The sequence below is a fragment of the Trichogramma pretiosum genome, unplaced genomic scaffold (genome assembly GCF_000599845.2).
Source record: "Trichogramma pretiosum strain Unisexual culture from Peru unplaced genomic scaffold, Tpre_2.0 scaffold40, whole genome shotgun sequence".
Taxonomy (NCBI): domain Eukaryota; kingdom Metazoa; phylum Arthropoda; class Insecta; order Hymenoptera; family Trichogrammatidae; genus Trichogramma; species Trichogramma pretiosum.
The window spans coordinates 1,193,420-1,211,568 of NW_019641657.1; the positions used below are offsets into that span (position 1 = coordinate 1,193,420).

The 18,149-nt window shown below is 44.5% G+C and overlaps 1 protein-coding gene across 2 annotated transcripts in view; it reads left to right on the forward strand.

Annotated features, from left to right (window-relative positions):
- Positions 1–2,237: 2,237 nt before the first annotated feature.
- LOC106657503 overlaps positions 2,238–18,149 on the forward strand; it is a 45,868-nt gene continuing 29,956 nt past the window's right edge. Inside the window, exon 1 of one of the 2 annotated variants that reach the window (XM_023460190.1) lies at positions 2,238–2,814. The gene's annotated coding sequence lies outside the window, so the exon portion shown is untranslated. Of the gene's footprint in view, positions 2,815–15,138; positions 15,195–18,149 lie in introns of those variants that run through there. The other variant, XM_023460189.1, reaches the window with a different exon arrangement.

Below are 18,149 nucleotides of genomic sequence, written 5' to 3' on the forward strand. Positions count from 1 at the left end.
ATTTCTAATCGGATTAAAAAACTGTCGCTGCATTGCTCGCGATCGACGTCGCGTCGTCGTCGCGCGGACAGACGTTTCCCTTCCTCCTCTTCCTTTTTCTTTCCCCCTTTCATCGCGAGAATGTGTCGCATGAAAACACGTAGCCGCGCAGCCGAGAGCAGTCGCGATCGCGATCTTCATCGAAATTCACCGCCTGTGCATTTTCATAAAATATTCATCGATGCTTATAAACGCGTATCGTCGTGGAAAGCAGCGGAAGATATCGCGGGACAATCATTATAAGCCCCATAAAGGTATAAATAATCCCTAATAACATTTACCGTCAAAGCTTCTCCAGCAACTTTTTCTTCTCGTCGCGAAGCCAGAGCAGATCTCCTTTACTCGCTTGCCTCGATCCTTTAGCATCAGATGCTAATGTGCACCTCTCGTATATATTGCACTACTGCATCGTGCCTATATAATGTAGGATACATAAATTGACTGCGCGACGAAATTCAGTCGCGAAAACTAATCGCGTCAAACAACGACGACGACGACTCAACTGCACAAGCGTGAGAAAACGGAAGTCGTTATAATATCACCGCCTTAGCCCATGCTGTCGCTGTTACTGTTGCTGTTGTTGCTCTAAAGAAAGAGAGAGAGAGAGTTCTAAGTCGCATTATTATCATAAGTAATTATAAAAAGCTTATTCGGGGAAAGACAGGGTAATTCGGCGTCGGCGCGTTGAACCGCACAGTGACTCCGACTACGACGACAACGACGCGTTACGTAAGGTCTAGCTGCAGCAGCAGCAGCTCGTCGCGCTTCATTGTCTCGCAGCATTTATTATTATCATTACGTATTATATATAACGTAGAAGAGATACACGTCACAGCTACCTACCTACCTAGCTCTAGCTCTCTTTCGAGGCACAGCTATAGCTCGCGCGACTTCATATAACACACCGTTATTGTTACGCGGGAGATTTTCCTGAGAAACGAGTGTGAAATTAATAATATATATAATAGATTATATCTCGGGCGAAGCTGGTGCACTGCACCGCAGCAGCGCCGCTGCGCTTTTATTCGCGGCTCTACATACCTATCCTATACGTGTAAGTGAAAAGCGCGAAAAATATACCATCCAATGTGTAGGTATAGGTGCGCGCGCGCGCCTGCTGCGGTGTTGTGCTGGCCCTATATGTACACGCTATTGGCTTGTTAATAATTAGCCAATAAGGAATAACAACAACTGTTTACGATCGCCGAAGATCGTTATCGTAACGTACCGATATATATACCTACTACGTGTTTTATTATTATATATACGTATGACACTGCGCGGTACCAACAACACCGCGCGGCACCACCTACGTCGCCTCCCGCACACACACACATTAAATGCACGTATTAAACGTATTAGTAACTGCGTCCTTATAGAGAGTCGCGCGGTCTCGTACCTATAGTCAATGAGTATAGCTTAGGTACCGATATTTATGCAGAGCGTAATACATCCGACTGTTTCGGGGCGGCCCGTCGTCGTCGTCGTACGAGCCAATTATCGGTAATAAGCCTCTTTGAGTAATGAAAATCAAAGCTCGCTCGAAACGATCGGCCAGCAGCCACCATATTATACGTGTACGCTGAGCTGCGTATTTGCAAAAAGGCGCCCGAGAGATCGTTAACCGCGCGCGTACCTGTCACCGGTACTCTCTGCCGTCGCTGCTGCTGCTTCGCGTATATGCTCCACATATATTTTATGCACTATACGCACACGTACTGCTTACGCGTAATGTACTGTACGCGCCGAGATGGAAAAACAAAAAGTAAAATTAAAAAACTAAAGGACTCGAGAAAAACGAAGAAAGGAAAATGACGAAAAATTTTACAACAAAAGTGTCTGTTAAACGTGCGTAAAAATGTAATACTACGGGGGGTCTCTCCTCATTCTCCGTCTCTTTTTCTTTCTCTGCACCTTATATACCTACCTCTCTTTCCTTTCCTTTCCTTGCCTTCTCTCTCTCTCTCTCTCACTCTGTATCTCTCTGTCTCGCGAAAGCGAGAGCGCGCGGCGCGGCGCACGGAGCTCGCTCTCTGGCGCGCAAGTGGGAGTTAATGTACCTCTCTCGGGTCTCCATGGATATATCCTCCGCTCGTGGGGGCTCCGCGCCAGCCAGAGACCCGAGACGAGAGTCAGTCGCTCGGTGAAAATGAAACAGGCGAGACCAACATCGCCGCCGCAGAAGCAGCAACAACTCAAGTCCTTCTCCTCGTAGTAGTTGCAGCTCTTTCTTCGCCTTTTTTTCTTTTTCCTTTTTTTTTCTAAATAAAAAAAGATTGTTTTGTGTTTTTAATAATAAAAAATCAGTAACCATACTGTGTGCAGTGCCGCGCTCGACTTCCAATAAAGTCGATATCGTATAATATATATAGTGTGATACAGTGGTGACTTTTACTTCGGTTGCAGCAATCGCGTTCGATCGCGCGTGGTATTACATATTTGTATATAACATTCAAGGCTGAGATGATGCTGCTGCAGTGAGTGGGTTTTTCTTTATTTTTTTCGTATACCGAGAGAAAAAAAGAGAGAATAAAAAAAATCGTGGCAGTGCAATCAACATCGTCGAGAACGTCGTCGTTACATTCGCTTTTATATATTCCGTATAAAAGAATCGAAATAGATCGAAATTCATCAGCCGTCAAGTCATTGTGCAAATAAAGTAATTGTTGTGTTGAGTGTAGCATATAGCAAATAGTCCAAGTTTTAATTGTTTGGTTAAAAACAACGAGTCTCGTCTTATTTTTACTCAAATTGGAAGTTCGAGCAAATCAACAGGTAAAAATTATTATTTTTTTTTCAAACCACTCGCGCTACCAGATCCGTAATGTACGATTTCCATTCACTCGCGCGCTACCGACGTACGCGACCAGTGTGTCTATACAGTTCCCCTTGTGTGCGCAGCAACAGAACTATAGGACTTTGATTTTCACACGTTCTCCGTTGTTGCCCAACGCAAGAGCCGCGCGCTGGCGATATTAGTGGTCTTGTGACATACACTCGCGGTAGACACGCATACCTCGGCGCTATGCGCCCGTAAATATGTAAGCGCGGGGGAAAAATGAAAGAGTTTCGATATCGTAGTACAATAACGCACGGAACCAGGTGATATACACCATAAAAAAAAAAAAAAAAGAAATGATCGTTTAATGAACGTCGATACGCGTGTAATTCGCAGCTATGTGTCTCGCTGCTGATCGTTGTGCAATCGTTCGGCCGTGTGTAATTAGTAAAAAAAAATACGGGCGAAAGTACTAAAAAAACACAAAATAATAAGAATAAAAAAAAGACGGAATTTCATGCTCGGTAAAGAACATTTCACACGTTTCTCTTATCTGATGAGCTTACATATACACGCCGCCCATGGAGCGAAATGAAAATTTCGGAGCTGCGAATTATTTATGTATAATATACATTTTTGATTACGAAAGTGGCGAAAAAAAAGTCAGAGTGAAATAAAATTACTCGCGTTTTTACAGCTCGCGCGAACGCTCGCAACGTGCATACGCACTTATTATCATACGAGTGTGTGATGTTTACGAAAAAAATCGAATGATGATCTTCGCGATCGCACAGGGCAGTGTACGCTTAATTTTGTTTTTTTATACTTCGTAAAATCATTACCCATGACCGTTCAAATGTGTATGAATTTATACATTATAAATTCGTAAATCTCCGCGGCTTTCTCACGAATCGCGAGCAATTCACAGGTATACTCGAGAACGCACGCACACAGGTGCGAACGCAACACACACACACACGCGTTACATATTATAATCTCATTATCCTATATGAGAAAGATGATAAAAAAAATTATTCCCCGCGCACGTCGTCCGCTCGTCTTTATTATCTCTCTTTCTCACGCACGTAAGCCAGAGCACTGCACGAGCGCGACAAAATAAGTCTACAAGTTGCGCGTATACGAAACTTCGGTGCACATACAAGGTGCACCGCGGTAACAGACAAGTGAAAAATCAGATCACGCGCGCATGTGTGTGTGTGTTGCATATACGTACGATATGTATGCATTCGTCCTGCGAGCATGCAGCATCGAGAGAGCTTTCACATGTTGTATGCACTCGAGTCGATTCAGCTCTCGAGGCTCTCGATCTCGCGTGGCGCATGTACATATATATGTGCATTTATTTTATAAAGGACGGGACCAAAATATACGTATAAGTACACATAATGTAGGTCCGAAAAATCCGTTTCAAGAGCTCGTGCGCGGCGATCCTCATGGCCAAGAAAAATGATATCGAATTTTTCGAGAGCATCGTGGTCTTGCTCTCCTCGAGTTGCTGTGCTTCTGCTGCTCTCTGTACATATACCTGTGTGTGCTGTACGTGTGTATATATGTGCTCGCGACGTTCACTCTCGAACTGCCTCGAACGTCTATAAGCCGCCTTCTGCTCTCGCTGGCGCGCGCGCGAGATCGCTTCAAAGTTGTGCAATTCCGAAACGTGCGAACGACCATATAACTAATATACGAACCTTGCCAGAATATATATATATCTACGCTGAGCTGCGCCGCGTTATAAACGTAGTAGACGAGCTGCTCCGAGCTCCACAAGCCTAGCTTCAACGTCGATTCGAATAAATAGATCCATTATACCGATGACTTTTATGATGCCTCCTCTCCGGGCCGTATATGTATACGTGTATAATATATAATAATATAACGACCACGCGCTCATAATAAGTGTATATGAGAATTCAAGCGGGCAAGGACAGGACGACGACGACGACGATCGGCGCGCGATTGTCGTCGTCGTCGTTGTTGTTTTTTTCTTCTCTTTTTAACGGTGCACAACGCGAAAGTCGTAGCAGCAGAGGCACATATATATTATAGCACGTCGCGTCCTACGTGCACTGCACAGTCACCGCGTGGAACGTGCTCGCGATCGTATATACATACATGTGCCACATGGTGTGTGCAAAAATCCCGCTCGCTTCGCTAATTTCTTCTCTCCCTTTCTGTGTCTCTCTCTCGGTTTCTCTCTTATACTCTCGCGCGTCAAATCGAAAACAATCATCCACGCCGAGCGATCTGCAAGAAGGCGCGCATATGTATATAAAAACACACGTGTGTGTGTTTGTGCATTAAAACCGCAGGTGAAAACTCGACCGAGGCGGTTTAAAGTTTCTTTTTATAAGTCACAGCTATGTGTACGACGATGCATGATATACATTATAGGCAACGTCGTATCAATCATGCGGTCGGTATAATGTACACGGCCAATGCGACGTATATTTATTATAAACGATGGAGCAGAAGAGAAAAGCTCGTATTAATTCGACACACACACACACACAATCGCGTCAAAGCTCGAGCTTATGAGCAGCCGTAACTAGTCGCGCGCTCATCGATTCTAAACACATTAATACATTATTGTATATCGACAAATTGAGAGATTAATTCGACGTCGAGTTCGATCGCAGATGGCTAATGCAGATCTTCGATCGGCACTACTCGTGTAATGCGCCATATGTATAATATCCACCTCTAGCTCTTTGCGTCCGATCGCTCGATATACGTTTTATTTAAACTCGATACATAGCGATTTGCTCGATCATAATTGCGATTGCGGTGAAAATTTTTGCCGCGCATGCGACGTTCTCACTGCGGCTTACATACACGTGTGATCGGTATACATATATAATATGCATCGGGTCGACGACGCGTACGTAGCAGAGACAGGAAATTATATATTATACATATCGAGCTCTGGATATAATCGACCTGCGTAGGAATTTTTATCACATTTTTTTTTCTTCCATACTCCTCGAGAAAAGATACGTATGAGCTTTCGTCATCGCAAGTATCTCGCTGTATTACACGTTTGTATCGTACACGGTAGCCGAGATTTTTGAAATATTTTCCCATAAATATATATTGGCAATCGCGCAGTGCTATCGAATTAGTGCGTGTGTATATAATAATACGTCTGGAAGATCGATAAAGATCCAAGGGCTTCGGCAATGTGAATTCGCGATCAATGACGTGCGTGCGAGTGAGAAAGAGAGAAAAAGCAAAAGTATCTATAATCGTTCAATTGCAGATTATAGCAATAAAAATGTTTGAATTTACGAAGAAGAGTATACATTTGAAGCGAGAGGAAAAAATCACCGTGTTTTGTTTGAAATGACAAACGCACTCTTCTCTTTCTCTCTCTCTCTCTTTACTTTCGTAATCTCTGCGCTGCTCCCGTTGCTCACTCGCTCGCTTGCATAGCATACCCGCACTTGCATCTATAGTGTATTTAAGCTCGCGTACAACGTTTACGCACGTAGTACCATTACCGCCTGCTTGTATATCCATCAAAGTGAGTCGCGTTAGACACGCGTGAAAATGACGCACGCGCGAATATACATACACATAACGTATATACATATAGCTAAGCTAAGCTCGTCGCGTTTGTGCACAGCACATGCGGCGCTCGCGACGTATTGTGCACAGCACATGCGGCGCTCGCGACGTATAAGCGATAACAAATAGTCGCCTGCGCGCGGCAATTATGTGCCCATTACAAGTGTTAATTGCTCGTTTGACGATTAGTTCAGTATATGCATGGCATGCGCGCACGGCTATTCACTCGTTCGTTCGTGCTGCTTCATATTATTGTATATACACGCGTGTGTATAGCATAATGCGCGCAATGAGCTGTGTAACTCCTGCGCGCGGTCTATTGCATCTGTCGCGGCTTATTTATATTCTTCTTTTCTTTTATTTTCTTCTTCTCATTTTTTATTTATCTACACGTTATACGCTCATTATGTGTACTTACTTGATCGACGCGTCGTGTGGCTGCGAACGTGATTTAATATGTGCACGAAGCTCGTTCGGTATATGAGGCTGTGTATAAAGCCGAAAAGCGACGAGCTCTCGACGTAATATTACTTCGCATGAACGTCATCGTTATCCGGCAAATTTGGCATGTTTATCCGAGAAACGGTTATAATTCCCGATGCGTACATGCGAGTGGTGCGCGCATCGCCACATCCGCGTCACGTCTCGTCGCCGATCTTTATCCCCGTCCTGCCCGCGCGGCGCATCAAGAGTGCATTGCTACCGTATGTATGCGCGGCTTCAACGGAATTCGACTCGTGTCTCGCAGCCCTCCCGTATACCTCCGATTTTCGAGCTCTTTTCGGATCAGCCTGCGCAAAAAGTAAAAAAGGCTGCCAGATATATAAGAGAGAGAGAGAAGGAGGGGAGAATTATGAGCGATGGGAATTTAAGTAACTGTTATTATATGTCGTCGCCCCAGCGCAAGAACCGCACAAATAAACTTAAGGGGCAAAAACAACCTTATCCCTATGTTAAAAGGATAGGATTAAGGCACCTTTTTGCCACTTGAGTTTATTTGTGCGGTTCTTGCGCTGAGGCGACGATGTGTATTTCGAGACAAATTCGGACGATATAATTACGGCGCAGAGATGAATCGAGGATAAAATTTTATATCGAGCCACGATTCTCGCACCTATGCGTCAACGCAATGTAACGCAGGCAGATATTCGCCCGCGGGGTACATGAAAAAAAAAAAAGAAGCGACAATTACAAGTCGATAATTGCGATTGCTCCAAATTTATAGCTCGTGTTCTCGAAGCGCTCGTCTAAATAAACAACGAAAAAATTCACGTGTATTTTATAATATACATACATCGATCGGTAAGCATATAATAACGATCGATCGTAAAAGTAGAGCAGAATTTAAGCCTCGTAAAGAGGTCGAGCGATTCTTGCGCGATTATTGAACTTTCTTCGCGCGCCGACGATTCTTCTTTACGATATATAGGTATTGGTACATACGCGATGGTGGTACCCGAAAAAACCCGCGAACAAACATATTATCGTAATGATCTGTATAGGCGCTCTTGCGCGCTTGGGTCAACTGATTCACGATACAGCTCCAATCGGAGATGGGTATATAAGAGAAGAAAAGAATCTCGAAAAACTACTTTCCTTCCGGACTCGGCAGCGGAGATTTGTACAACAGAGTGTAATAATCAGAAAATAAATGAAATTTTTGATAATTGCGTCAAGAAGGTATAAGGTACGCAGGACGCGCGCGACACATGACACAGTATCGTATGAGTCGCTGACCCGGATACCGCGTTGAGACGTGTGTGTTTGTGTGTGCGGGCATTAAAGTCTCCCGGTGACTTGGACGATTGGTTCGCGGCATATACAATGTGCTGCCGCTGTACAATATATTTATTTATACACACTTACACGTATGACGTAGCTTGCGTCGATTGCTAAACGTATGTGCATGTATTATAAACGATATAGTTATATTATAATGCGCTCAGCACGAGGTCAAAGGGCTGCTGCTGCTGCGTTATAAGCTCGTGTCCGTGCGCTGCTGCTGCTGCTCGAGATTCCAATCGAAGAAATAACTCAATCGGGCGTGAGCTCGTGTGTGTTTCTGTGTGTGTGTATGGCGTTGCGTAACCCCGAACGAGGCGTTGAAAAGGTTTTTTCTTTTTTTCTTATTCTTTCCTTCTTTTTTCTTCAACGTTATGTAAATGCTACGTGTGTGTGTATACGCTACGCTCAGTCTTTCGAAATACTTTTTCTCTTTCTTCGTCTCTGACTCGATCTTTTATAAACGGATACACACAGGTATATATATAGAAAGAGAGAGAGAGAGAGAAAAGAAAAGGTGGCTGCGGCGCGAGCTGCGAGTAAGCGACCAGATATCTGAGGCTGCGTGTGTGTGCACTGCTGCGTGCTATACGCGGAACACGCGATTGGCAATTTATACAAAGGGCAACGGCGCGACCTTCGACCGATCGCGAATGTGTACTGTGTAGCATAGCCGCACGACGAGTGCAGTCGCACGCAAGCTCGCGCGGAGAGTCTTATAGCAAATATGTATACTACTATATAGGTACAGCTCATGAGGCACGCATGCACGCACGCACATCGTCGGCGGCGGTCATCCTTGACTTTTCGCGCGCGCGCACTTGAGTGCAGTTTCCGTTTCTACGCGCGCTCGACTCGCAGCCTATACGTTGCTTCTTCTTCGTCTTCTTCTATAACATGTATAGCATTTCCATCATTGCCCGCAGCTATATAACAAATCGATATTTCCTCCAAAGCTGCGCGTCTGCTTACATAGGCTAGAGAGAGAGAGAGAAATCTGCGCTACAAGCCGTGTAGCCGATCGTTGATGGCTGCGATCCGCGCGATATAAATCAACCTCGTACTCCACAGCCAAGAGCGCGATCCAATAAATACAATGTAAGTGCATAAGTACGCGTGTATTATACGTATACGGGCCCCGTGTGTCAATCATTCGATGGAAATCTGATATATGCGCGCGCGGCCAACGTGATTTGTTATACATGTACTACAGAGTGTGTAGACTTTTCAATAAAAAGACCCGCCGCTGTGAGCGAGCACGAGCATTAAAGACCGATTCGCACCTCGAATTTGCGATATCACGTGTATTAATAATATACGCGCCTGTTTCCTTCCTTCGACGTGGATTATATGGAAAAAGAGAGGAAGAGAGAACGTGACGCATATTACACTGCACATGCAGCAGAATCGAGAGCCTATGAGCTTTTGGTACAATTAAATTTCTATTTCGCGCATTCAAATCGACTCTCGAGTGCGTGCTCTCGAGCCTGGCTCGTGCATATATGTAGCACGAGAGATTAACTCCTTTTTTTGTTTTCTTTTTCACCGTAGTCGTGCTCGGTATATATTATAAACGTATTTACTATATCTAACGCGCGCGCGCGCTCGCGAAAGCTATATGCGTGCATTATATACATCATCGTGGTGTAAAAAAAAGGATGAAGCGAGCGCGCGCAGCTATTACGAGTGCCGCTTCTGCAATCGCTTATTAGCCTCTCTCTGTCTCTCTCTATCTCTCTTTCACTGTCTTGGAACATCGAGGCGAGCTAGATATTATAAATATTATTTCTTTCTCTCTCTCTCTCTCGCACTATAAAGGCATTACACACAGCTGCAGCGGGCCTATATGCACGCTCGAGTTGCACACACACACATTACGCATTATAAAGAGAGCTAAACGCTCCGACCGCGTATACGTAGTACGAGTACAGAGCTCGCAGCTTGAGAATCGAATTGATTTACGACATTATTTTTTTTCTTACTCTCTCAAAAAGTTTATGCGGATGAATTTGCATTGAATTCGCGCGCTGCTGCTGCTCTTTTTCAATCTATATGTATCCTTAGTGCGTGTGTACGTACGTGCGTACGCGTGTGCTCCCGTTCGCATGCATGTATCCGCGTGGTTTTCTTCATACGGCGCGCAAATTGCCCAACAACCGCACGAGCTATTGCACTGTGATCTTATGGCGCACTATGGGCTACTGTACATTATAGTCGCGCTACTGGCCGATATCGTTTCGCCAGATCATATTTTTGAAAATTTACGTCGTCGCGCATATGCACAGTAGCCGCAGTACCGATCGACGAAATTTGATCGGTATACAAAAAGACTCTATACCGATCCTATACATCCATAGACAACGGCGCGCGTTGAAGTTTGCATCGATATACCCCTAGTCGAGTTGTTTGAAATATTTCGTCAGGCACGACGGCAAAAACATGCCGTGCACGCGGCTGATCCTTGAAACAGCTGCTGCTCTATGTGTGTGAAAGATATATCTGCGGCTTGTCGTAAGTGCACATCATGCACTCGCGGCATCTTCGCTGCTTCTGCATTGCGCACACGATGACGATCGATAAAAATCCGTTCCCTAATCCACGGCGTCAGCGGCACGTATAAAATGCATACACGAATCTATACATGTGCTTTATTGTACACAAGATCGAGTGCCGAAAATCGAAATTCCATTGCGTTGAATAAGACCTCAAGCTCTCGCATTGTGTGTGTACACACACTTACATACATGTGTGCTAGCTATTATAAATATATAGGTAGGCGCAAAAAGCAAAGCGAACGGCGCTGCTTATAATGTGCATGGATAGCAGCATTTATATTACGGGTATATATCTATAGCTAAGCTGCAACGGCCTTCGCGCGTTTTATTAGAAGTGAAAGTCTCTCATAAGCAGCAGCAGCGCCTAGATATACCACTAGCTAGCGCGTGTATGTGTGTCTATGTGTTTTAGGCGATCTCGCGGCAGGCGGCCAAGCAGCCAGCCAAGTCAGTGTTCTCTCTGTGTTGCAGAAATCACGCGGCCTTATCGCGCCGTCTCTTTCTCTCGCCCGCTTATATACATACACACACACACACACACGTAGCTCTGCTGCTGCTGCTATGCCACAGTAAAGCGCAATTTTTCTTAATTCCCCTACCTTTTATTCCTAGGCCTAGGCTGCGGCGCTGCTGCTATATATGTACATCTAAGGAATACTTGTACATTAGAGGCCCCAGACACCTACGCCTTTGTCTTGCATGTGTACAGATATATAGATATAGGTACGAATGTGTGTGTATGTGCTATAATGCACACTGGCGGCGAGCGGGGGGCCTGCTGCAGCTGCCTATTTACACACACACGTACATACACGCGAAACTCTTTTCTTTAATTATCTAGACATTCGTTAGCCGTTGTTTCACGTATTATTCTTTTAAGTGAGCCATTTAGATCCACAGCTCCGTTTTTTTTCTCTTTCTCTTCTGAGCCGCCAATGATGCAGTATAATTCAAATTCATAGATGTTATATTGGCGAACAAATTGCTCCTTATCGACGTAATTAAATCTTAATTACGAACAATTAATTATTTGACGTCGGAGAAAAAAAAATAAACGCGAAATTAATCGCGAACGTTTTCTTTTTTTTTTCTTCTCCAACTTTTTATTAATGTCAATTTGCTCGGCGCAGCGCTATAGTAGCGATCATATATTCGTGCCTATATGGCCCAATTAGTTGCGTACAGTGCATTTACAGAGTCGCGCGGGACCCACTCGTAGCTGCGCGCACGAACACAGAAAATTATCAAAGTAGAGAACTTGAACCGCGCGGCACGATGTATATAATGTATCCACACACACGCGGGGGGCTCCGTTTAAAGAGAATTGATACTTTTGAGCTCTCTGCGCGCCGCACTAAGCGCGCGGCAAGCCCTAAATCGTTCGAAATAGCGCTCGATGGGAAATCCCACGATTTTACACAAGCTGCAGGCCGAGATAAGATAGAGGGAATATAAGCTACATGAGAAAACTTGCTCGACGTCGCCTGAGTTGGATTATTCGCGCATCATCTTTATTTTCCAAATGATCGACGCACTATACTATACAGTCACCCCGCGTGGGGAGCTACTCCTGCCTTTCGCGTTGACGTAATCCATTTCCTTACTTATTAATTAAAAAGACAACGGGGAAACGCCGCTGCCGTTCGCTCGATATTCATCATTTCGTCTCGAATACCCGAGTCCAGTTCTAGCTAGCTATAGCTCGGCGCTGTGGTGGTGGTGTAGGCTATAATGGTCTTTCGTCGTAACAGCAGTAGTGCAACTGTGCGGGTATATATAGTAAGAGTTCGTTAACTGCTATACAATTAGATAATCAAATCCGCGTTTCGCGGGCGTACACGCCATTACATATATTACGCAATACGTTCGCGGAACGATATACTTATGTATCGGATGACAAATCAATGCCTAATCAATGAGAAAGAAAAAGAAATTAATTGAATAATTAAAATGCCGTAAAAAGTCATGTTTCTAATTTCCGTGTCGAGCAATACATTATGCAGCCCAAGCACATTACAATATGTCATGTAAGTGCAACCGCAGCAGTCGATAGATCGATCCAATTTTCGCGGCTATAAACAAAACCGAGGGTACGAAGGAAATAAAAAAGCTTCGAAATTGCCGCAAAAATACTTCACACGAAGAATTATAACTCATAATATAATATATAAGTTGCTGCTAGAGCTGGCTATGCTATAGGTGAGCGAGCGGGAGCGATAAACGTGTTATATTATATTCGAGGAGCTCGTTACTCATGTGTATTTATTTGGCTCATACGTGTCTACCTGAATATGGTAGTGATATAAAGAGTAAAACTAGTTCTGACAGCTGCACTGCTGCAGCCAGCCACCGCAGTTCTCTCGCTCGCTCGCCTGCGAGTAGTTAGCGATATATTGGATTATCTCTCTCTCTCGTACTCTTTCAACTGCTGCCTTTCATATTATTATTACTAACAAATAAGCATGTGTGTGTGTTTGCGCGCGCCAAGAGTTGAACTGGACGCGGTATATTATATACACATATCGAGGGAGAACAATTACAGATAAGGGTTGGCTACGTGTGTATGCGCGTGCTTCAAGTTTATAAATACCAAAACCCGTGCGGGGGTCGTACTCACACACACTGCACATCGCGCACAAAAGTTTATCTTGAAGATTTTCCATTCTTTTATTTTCTCGTTTTACTCTCGCTTCGCCATCCATCCTCTCGTATGCCGTACATTATTATTGGAACGTCCAAGCAATGATCTCATTATACTTCCGTCTATTATCGACGTCTCGGCCCGTAATAAATCAATAAAGCGCCTGTATGTACTGTGCGCACACCTCGACGCGATCTCGAACTTGGAAATTTATCGTGTACATTGCGAACTTCTTTTCTTTTTTTTGCTCTCGTTGCAGCAGCAACTGCGTTGAATACAGAAGATGAAGAAGAAGAAGAGGGAAATAAAAAAAAATCTCTCTCTATGTACTGCACACTACGATACTATAAGCGTATAGAGCGCGCGGATACGCCGCTTATACATAAAGAGTAGTAGTATACATATAAGTGTATTTCAGCGGAACGCTTTTGCGCGAACGCGAGTGAAAGCGTTTTTCTCTTTCTCTCGTTCTCTCTGTGCTGTGTGCTACTCGCTCAACGCAGTGCAATGTTGTTGTGCGCGCGGAGCTGTAACGGATTTAAAGCGCGCTGCATTATAAACTGCTCGCTGCATCGCGAGCACGGCGGAACTCTCTGCCTGTTGCTCCTAACGTGTTAAATCAATTTGTAATGGAAGTTTTACTTCTTCCTCTTTTTTTTCTGTATTCTTTATGGCTGATAGAGCTCTCTCGATGCTTCGTTCGATTCTATACAGTGTGTGTTAAGTGTAGCAACGTGTGTTAAGTTGCTATATACAGCTCGAGATCGCGCGTTCGGTATCGCGAGCAATCGACCAAGATCGGTTTGATTTCTCGTCGATTTTTTTTTATTTCGATGCATTATTTGGTCTGACGGCCAGTCCGAGTTTATACAACTGCTGTGCGATAGGCTCGATTGCGGTGTGCGTTGCGAGCGATCGCATGCAGCTTTCAACGCGATGTAATTTGTAGAAATGATAATTCTGCGCCGACCGCTCGAGCGAAAAACGCAAGCGCCAGCCCCGCGTACAGCGATTGTATAAATCGGGCTATAAAACGATCTTATTATATTTTTCTCGAGATGGCGACTCGCGTATTGCCGAGGAAAGAAAGGAAAAAACACCGGCAGCGAATGATTAACGATCTCGGACAATATTATAACGTACATAGTTACGCAATTTTCAACAGCCGTCGCCGGTTATCGCGCGCAGCTCGCAATTGACTCGCCTTTTGTTATGTTTTACCCGTTGTGCATATTATAATTGTCTCTCTCTCTTGGCTTGGCGTTCGCAATAATCGCCGCGCAATAAACGAAATGAAAAAAATTACACAGGCCCGTACGCGAGTAGCGGCGCATTTGTATAATGCATTGCCGAGGATTGATTAATAATATATAAGCTGGAACGCGCACGCATACCTATATAGGTATAAACGGCGATCTGTGCGTCAAGTCGAGTTCAAGAAATGATCGTTTCGGTCATTCAGCGCCGCGCGAGCTTATATATCTTACGATATCTCATGCGCGCTAGGCTATTACAATTATTAATATAAATACTATGAGGTGTATTAACCGATTGACCGTCGATATAATTTAATCGCGGCTACGATACCTACTATGCTAGACGTATATAATATAAAATGCATATAATATAATTTATCCGCGTCAGCGGCGATTCACGATTTGCGTTGAACTAACCGATTACTTTTTCTTTCTTTTTCCAGGTGAGTTTCGACTTCACGCAGCTTGCAATATCTACGCGATAGGCGCATTGCACGTATACATATGCACGTATACTCGTGTGTACGATACGATATAATAGAGATGCTTTAAAACTGGTAAGTTTATAGCGCTAAATATGCCTCGCAAATTCGTACGCGCGATTTCATATATAATATACCTATATACTTATGCTTATATTCCCGAGGAGCTCCAAAGCAGATAATAATGTTACGAGAGCCAAGCTCGTTCGTGTTGTATTTGTCTGTACGCGTGCGTGTGTGTCTGTCTGTCTGTCTGTCTGTGTATGCATGCGTGGGTCGTTTTGGCGCGACACGCAAAGATCGAGCTCTGCCAGTACACGTAAGTGCCGCATACAGCGAACGGAGCAGCCGCGCGAGTGCATATGGAGGTACGAGTCACAGTCACGATGACGATGATCGCGAATAAATCTCGCCTCGTTAAAAAGGTGCGCTGCCGCCTGCACCGCCGCCGCCGCAGCAGCCACTACCGCAGCTAGAGCCTCGCGAAGGCGGTATTTGACCTCAGAGAGTGAGCGTTTATATGCATGCTCGGTCACTATATATCCATACGTATATGCAGCAGCTCTAGTACTCGCGCTATAGTAGTCGTATATATATATGTGCTGCATAGCCTTAGGGCTCTCCGCATTCTCGCGCCTTTTTTCTTCTCGTCGACGGCCTTGGGGGGCTTCGTTTTCTCTCTCGCTCGCTCTCTCGTACCTAGCTACGGTATGCTCGGGCTTTTGCACTCTACGCTCGCGGGCGCGCGAACGATCAACTCATACACACTACTACTACTAGTACTCCCCGGTAGCGCCTCTTTCTCCTCCTCCTTCTCTCTCCACCTACGACGCCTACCTCTTTACACTCTATATTACAATATGAGGACGAGCTTATTGTTGTGTTTTTCTCGCGCGCGATCCGAAGCTGTTGTGTAGAGCTGTTAGAGAGATGCGCTAGGCTGCTGCAGCACGTACCTATAGCCATGTACAGAGGAGAGGCGCGAGCTATTCGCGCAACGACGACGTCGACAACGACGATGATGATGATCGAGCTAGATCGTAATGCACGCCTCGCGGATATATATTTTCGTAAGGAGAGAGAATCGTAGCCGCATAGACACGCGCTGATCGCGCAACCCAGAGAGAGAGAGAGACCGACTCGTGTGCGAGGCTGCTGCTACGTAGCTTTTTTTTATATATTTTATTTCATTTTATTTTATTTTTATTTTTTTCGTCACGCAGCAGCTAAAGTTGCAACAGCTAGGCTGCTGGCATTCGCGCGAGGAATTTTAAGCCACGTATGTGACTAATCCACGAGCGCGTGATCGATAAGTGATAGCTTCTTTTTTTTTTTTTTTATTTTATAAAGAATTTGCGAAATCGATACTTTTAATTTTATACTTTTACACCGATACGTGCAATCGTCGCGGATTATAATATTGCCCCAAACCCGATGCGCGTGTTAGCGAGTTTGTTGTTGGCGCGCGTGAACAACGACCACTCCAAAGAGTACAGCATGGCGTAGCATATTTACTCGTCGCAAGCTCGCGTCGACACAATACCCCGCGCAGCGCATCATGTATGTACACGCGTTTATTCGCGCACCGTACGACACGCATATTTACAATTGAAATTAAGACGGTGCATCGACGAGGCAATATAATACTACTGCTATGCAAGTACACGCATGGCAATGGTGGCAGCAGCAGCAGTTCAACTCGCGCCAAGCGATATTGCACCGAGCTAACTAGCCGCATTATGAATAGCTGCTTTGCGCATTATAAATCATATTGTAATGCGTATAAAAGGAGAGCAAAAGGCGCGCGTATTTAGTGTCGAAACGCGTACCTACGTGTGTCTGTGTGTAGGTAATAGTGTATTATACACATGCTAGTGTATAAGCTGCCTGGAATTCCTTAACGGCAAATCACTTAACCGATTATGCATACGTGCGTGCATATGTTATTATTAAATTATGTACATATTTTTAATGACACATAAGAAAGGCGAAACGCAAAGCGAGCCGAGCTTATACCGTCGTCGTGTACATTCACGAAAAGAAAAAAATGAGGGAAAAATTCATGCCACGTAATGATCCGTGCCAGCGCGAGAGCCCGTTGCACCTTGCGCGCGCGCTCGAGTTCACGTAGTCTCCCGCGACGAGTTGCTTTCAAAAGCTCGCGCGCGCGGCGCACGTGTAATTGTTTTTCACGCACAAATGATACAGCCGCGCGGTGGATAAGGAAAAAAAAAGTAAGGAATGAAAAGAAAGATACTGCAGAGTAGTTGTAATGTGGCTGGATCGTAAGACTTACCCGTAGCATATATATATCACTCGCGTCTCGAAGCCGACCGCAAATTAATTATCAAAGGTGCACTTTTGAAATCTTGAGGCTTGATTATTTCAACGTAGCGATGAGTCGACTGGCTGCATCATCATCATCTTTTATTATGTGACTGATTTTCACCAAAATGACTAACCATTCACCGAGCTTATTATCAACGAAATATAGTTGATTTCATGACAAAGCCGTTTTAATGTATTAATAAATTTTTTTACACTCTTGAGACATCGCATAACACTTCCCTATTGTGATTTTCAAAATTTAACGTATAACATTATACCGCGTGCATCAATGGTTGAAAATCGAGGACCGAACGACAAAAATTATAAAAAAATGCACTTAACTATCGAGGGATTAGCAGCAGCAGCAGCAGCAGTCGATGCAATTAAAAAGTCGAAGGAAAGTTATGTGTATGTGTGCGAGTATACGACAACGACCACGACGACGACGACGTTATATGCCGCTCAGCGAAAGTTGTTACCCAGCGCGCGTTGCAGTTATGTCACGACTTGTACGCTTTGCTGGCCTTTACGTGTGTATAATATATAATGTATAATCTAATACTCTCGCAAATATGTACAATATAAGAACCCTTGAACCGTGTGGAATTTCTCAATTATATCATACGCTGCATTATATAGGAACACGGCGACAACAACGTGTGTGTATATATAATATACAAGCTCGTATCGCTCGACGACACG